The sequence below is a fragment of the Miscanthus floridulus genome, chromosome 2 (genome assembly GCF_019320115.1).
Source record: "Miscanthus floridulus cultivar M001 chromosome 2, ASM1932011v1, whole genome shotgun sequence".
Taxonomy (NCBI): Eukaryota; Viridiplantae; Streptophyta; class Magnoliopsida; order Poales; family Poaceae; genus Miscanthus; species Miscanthus floridulus.
Window position 1 is genome coordinate 160,223,888 of NC_089581.1, and position 6,000 is coordinate 160,229,887.

At 49.2% G+C, this 6,000-nt stretch overlaps 1 pseudogene; it reads right to left on the reverse strand.

Moving 5' to 3' along the window:
* Positions 1-1,887: 1,887 nt before the first annotated feature.
* LOC136537349 (uncharacterized) lies at positions 1,888-2,518 on the reverse strand (annotated as a pseudogene).
* Positions 2,519-6,000: the final 3,482 nt, after the last annotated feature.

Genomic DNA, 6,000 nt, shown 5'->3' on the forward strand with positions numbered 1-6,000 from the left:
TAGAAAAGGAAAAACAACTTATAATTTGAAACGAAGAGGGCCGACGTGGGATCCGGCAAGCAAACCAGCTTCGTCAGATCCGTCGGCGAGGCGACACTGGGATCCAGCTTCGTCAGATCATCCACAATCCTAGCGGGTCTTGTCCACAACCTTCAATCTGCTGCCGACGAGGAAGAAGGTGTGTAGAAACACAGGGAGTTCGAAGCAGAGGTAAGAGCGAAGGCGCGAATCGACAGTGGCTTCCGCAAGGCCACCACGAAGATTGATGGTGGCGCGGATCACGAGGGCCAGGGCCTCGTCCTCCACCACCTCCATTTGTTCCCCCGAGCACTATGAGGATCGAAGCCGAGGCACATGCCTCGTCTCCCACTGCGAGGCGTGTCTGAGAGAGATGGAGGACAAAATACATCTTTTCTTCGCCACTTTTAGCTCTTGATAGTTTGGTTTCTTCGACTAGTGAAATAATGGTTAGTTTGATATGGTCCATCTCGATTCTATCTGGCAAAAACTTAAGCGGCTAACTGTTAGCCAAAGGGATCCAAGCAGGCTCTATAACTAAATCATATATAATATAGAGTAAAATGCACCTAGGTCCTCAAACTTTTGGGGGTCTTTCCACCTGGGTCCTCGAACTAAAAAATGACTATCCGAGTCCCTAAACCACTGCCTCGGTGCATCAATGGCCCAAAACCAGCTACGCCAACATCAGCATTCGACTGTGGCTGTGCCACTTTGGCAGCTGGACGCTGTGGCCATGCCAACTTTTCAAAAAAAAAACCCTATCCCATTTCTCTTTCTCTCTTCCAAGTCCGTGCTGGGGTGGGATGCCCACGAGAGCTTTTTGGAAATAGACCATTATGGGAAGTGGGCTTTGGTAACATGCCATCCAGCAATGGGGCTTCGCCAGTTTTCCATTATAGAACGCGATCCACCCGCTAGAATGCCATCCGATGCCTTTAGGATCCTTTTATTCCTCTTCCGCCCTTGCCCCTTATCTTTTTCTTTGACTGAGAAGCCGCTGGGACAGAACGGAGGCACGCAAAACGTATCTAGCGTGGGCGCGCTCATTCTTCTCTGACGCCATGCGAGCGAAAGGTCGCACCCACGGCGATCCTCCCACCCACGGTGAGCCCCCATGGCCAGCTCCCCCACGCCTGCCCGCCTCCCCACGGCACGCCCACTCGCTCCCCCACGCCCGCCTGCCGAGCGTCGCCTACGTGAATCTTTTGTACTTGTTATCAAAAGGTATCAGTTATGCCAATGACTCAATGAAAATGACATGTTATGTTCTCAATTGACAAAAACTACTTTCTTCTGAAATGGCACAGGGTTCATAAGACCCATTAGTAGGCTGGCATAGGTTCAAATGGCACAGGGTGAAAAGCATACATGTTCAGGTTCACAAACACATACAAGTCTAGTAGCATACATGTTCAGGTTCAAAAACACATACAAGAGCCATCAGTAGGCTGGCACAAGTTCTTTTCGAAACAAGACACAAGTTCTCAGACTCATATAAGACACAGGTTCACACACATACAAGTTCAAATGACGACACAGGTTCTTAGATTTTTTTCATTTTTCTTGGGACCAACTTCTTCGGTGTTGTTCGCTTCTTTCTTGGTGTTCCTTGAGTGGTGCTACACAACCCATCAGTAGGCTGGCCATCTGATCCTTCTCCCATCAAGAATGCCAAGCGTCGGAAAAAAAAACAAAATTAAGTAACTGAACATTGCAACTTCCAGAAAGTATAGATGGCTGTCATTACTGTCTTTACCCTCTTGTTAGCCTAATTGGGCTCTCTTGCAAGATTATTTCCTTGATCGGATTGGTTACTACAATTGAGTTTTCCGGAACAAATGGGACTATAGCATTATCATTTTCAGCTTACATAGCTTGCACAGATTGCACAGTTGCATTTTCATCTTGCACAGTTGCTTGATCAGATTGCACAGTAGGATTTTCAGGCTCCTTATCTTGCTTCTTTGCCCTTTTTGTTAGGATTTTAGCATGTGGTCCATATTTAGTAGTATTTTTCCTAGGCTTCCTTTTTCTCCGGAGAAAAACGTTAAACAAATATTTAAAATAGCATGGTGCAATCAGTCACTAAATAAAATGAAGAAAAAAAGATGCTACCTTTTCTTTGTCCCATTAAACTTGCACTTGTAGCTAGTTTGTCCATGACCTAATATACGCACCGCTTGCACTTCCTTTTTCCCATAATTAGTTGCCTCTTTCCCTTAGCAGCTTCCTCAGCTTCCATTTCTGCATCCTTATCGATTTGATTGGCAGCATCCTTTGCATCTTTTTTGCTCATGCCACCACTTCCCCCATCCAAACATCCTTTGATTCGTAGTTTTCTAGGCTTTCCAGCAGGCCTTTTACCTAATGGTGTGTTAACTGCAAAGTCAAGCTCAACTTCAGGCCACTAGGTCTTATCTGGAAGTGGCTCTATCAGTCTCTTATAAGCATTCTTGAACCTCTCTACTGAGTAATAATCATGAACAAAGTCTTCCATCTTAACATTAATACTTTGTTGCGTTGTTATGAGGACCAAGGCATGCTGACAAGGTTTTCCAGTATGCTGCCACTGAAGACATGTACATTCATGCAAATGTGACTTGACAACATGCCTATTATGTGTGCTGGTTATGTCATGTATCTCTGCAGCAAAAGGACATGCCTTCACAACTATTAGGTTTCTTAAACTCCTAGTCCTCGCTTTCAATTGTTCTAGTACTGCAGGTAGGATCCTACCATGAAGCCTCTCTGAAATTGCACGTCTCTTGTTCCATAGTATCATTATCATCTCTCTAATCTTGTCAGCAAGCTCACGGTCGTCCCATCAGGTTGTGTTCGCCCATTAATATGCCATGGGCAATCAACATCAGCGCAATCAGCAATGTACCTCTTCTTATCTGTTTTGACTAAGTGAAGTTCAAAATCATCATTTATTGTAAATTGTTTTATGGCCAGTCTAAACTCCTTTATGTTTGGATACACGGTGCCAATATCTATACAAGGCTTGTTAGGATCATAAGCATATAGTCTTTCCCCTGGTACATGATCTTCAACAGGAATTGCAGCACCAGTTATATCAATATCAATGTCAGCAGTTCTATTTTCAGCTGTGTTGTCCCTCTCAGTAGCAGCCTGAGCCTTAGCCTCACTAGGCCTATCATGCTGATCATCATCAGTTCTCAAACCTAGAAGACAGAACAACTGATCCTCATCAATTATATCTAGTACACCTTCACCCTCTTCATCAACTATATCAGCAATCTGCAGTCTGTCCCAATCAACACCTCCATAACATTCTACAGCCTATGAACTGCCAAGGATATCACATGCTTCCTGTTCTATAGGCTTATTATTGCTATCAACATCTCCAATTTTTTCTATTGCATCTACACTAATGTTAGGCTTCTCATCGAGCCTGGAGAAATTGGAAAAAATTATAGTGTTAGAAACCTATTGAGCGAGGTCACTGTATTGGCTTCCCAAACTCAGTTAGAGAAATACAAACACTGAAATAAAAGAGGAATCATACCGAATGAGGTCACTCCATCTGCAGTCCATTGGGGAAGGTCATTGCATCGGCGCTTGAAGAAGAAGAAGAAGAAGCAGCAGCCTAGAATAGGAGAGGGAGCGTGGGAAGGGGCGGCACAGTGGGGAGCTGACAGGGGGGCGTCATGGGGGCCTGCTCGCCGTGGGGGCTGCTCGCGTCGGAGTCGGACAGGAGCACCGTGCCTCGCTCGATCTGTTCTCCGACTACCTCCGTTCCGTCCCAGGCACGAGGCCGATGAAAGAAAAGATAAGGGGCAGGGGCAGAAGAGGAATAAAATAAGCCCAAAGACAGATATCGGATGGCATTCCAACGAGTGGGTCGCGTTATAATGAAAAATTGGTGAAGTCCCGTTACGAGATGACAAGTCACGGAAGCCCACTTCCCATAGTCTGTTTGCAAAAAGCTCTGCCGATGAGGATGGATGTGCCCGTGCTGCTCCCCTCGTCGCCCGCGCACCTCCGGGTCTAGGTGGACGTGGCGCTATGGGGCGTCGTCACAGCATCCGAGGCTGCTCGACGCGGCCATGGGCTTCGCCTCCAGCATCCACACTAGCCGCAGGATGGCGTCCAGGAACGCGACGGGGTTCTGAAGGATCGAAATGGGCGACCAGAGGGGAGGTGAATGGTCGCGGAAGCCAAAAATTTATAACCCTTCCCCTAAACACAAAACTTGATTAAATCACGTTTTTAAAATCTGGACAGAACTCTATGTACCTAGTAAACATGATGTGGACGAAAATCCGTAACTCCGATTGACCTAAAAATTTGTCAGATTAAACTAGATGAAATTACGAAACTAACCTAACTGGAATCACGTCAATCTGACTTACGGATCTTGAGATAAAAATAAAACAAGCAGACTATGTCAGATGCTAACGAGAATTGTAAAGAACAAATCGAGATGCACAAGATCAATCATTATAGATGAAAGATTAAATTGAGTAATTGAACTTATAAAAGTGCATCTAGCCTCCGCCCGAACATCCTCCCTCTCTTAATCGGAGAGATCAACAAAAACCTCTCACTAGAATTCAAACCCTAGGCTAGACCGGAGAGAGGAAAACTGAACGGGAAACCCCGGGGCATGAGTACTGTTCATGGGTACTGTTCATGCGTGAATAGTAACTCGCCGGGAGTCCAAAACGTCCCTCTCTTCTCAACCCTAGGTGCCACATATTTATATCTCCAAAGGGTGGTATGACCTATTTTCACATAACCCCCTACGCTAAATAAATCCAATGTAGGGGTGTAAATTCCAATTACGTCCTCCATGGCAAATTCCACGATGTCCGTGATCCCTCCATCTCCGCGATGTGATCATCGCGATGTCATCGCACGACCATCCGAAATCGTATCGCGATCGCCATAATTTTCCATCTTCGGCCAACGCCTACCGCACGGGCGTCCCGGTACGATGCACGGCATTGTGGCTCAACCAGCGAACCCCGGATTTTGTGGCATAATCCGGAAACCTCCCTCGACGTCCTCCCGCCATGTAGCCAGGTACAGTAGACGTACACCGCACGATCGCCTGTCCCTCGAACGCAAGCCTCGATCCATCCTTCTCCGCCCCCGTGGTTTTTCGACGCGGCATCCTATCTTCGTTCTTCACTCGTCACCGCATGTACCTTGTCTCCACCTGTCACCTGCAACCACAACCTGCCAAGAGACACGTCACACGCACATCGTGTTGTCAATCGCTCATCACCAAGGTGCTAGCCCACTGGCATCTCAGGTTCCAACGCGTGGAGCTCGCCGCCTGCACACGCGACCAGGAGCGCTACCGCCTCGCACGCCTTAAGGCTTAGCCAAGCTTGCGCTCGCCTCCACTCTCTCGCCTAGCCCTCTTCTTCTCCCTCTTGCTCTCCCTACTCGTCGCAGGCACGGCCGCCATGGTCACCGGACGCGAGCTCGTAATCTACCGTCGCCGTTCTGCTGTAGCCGAGCCACCCCACGCCTCACCGTCAGCACGACTAGCTGCAATGTAACGAGGCACACCCGGAGCACCCATCCTCGACCACGCTCTTCGTCGGTGTCGCCGCCCCACCATCGCCATGGGCGTGCGCTCCCGGGCAGCCGCGCTCTGCCCGCAGCCGTGGCCCCGACCGCACGTCACCGCCACCGTGTGGACCTCATGGGCCCCGCAGCTGCCGCCTCCGTGCTACCGGCGGCCATCTCCATGAACGCGTGTGAGCAGGCAAGCGGGGGCACGCGAGCAGGCGCCACCGCCACCGCTACGGGTGTGCATGCGAGCCGTCGCGGCCACGTGGGCGAGTAGCAGCAGCCGACGTGTGGGCGCACGTGCGAACAGGGGTTGCAAGCACCGTCACACAGAGAGAACAACCGCCATGCCACTGCACGCCGCGAGCGCCGACGGCGTGCTCGTGTACGTTGTCCACGCGCTCGCCAGGGCCAGGTGCTGGTGCGACGGTG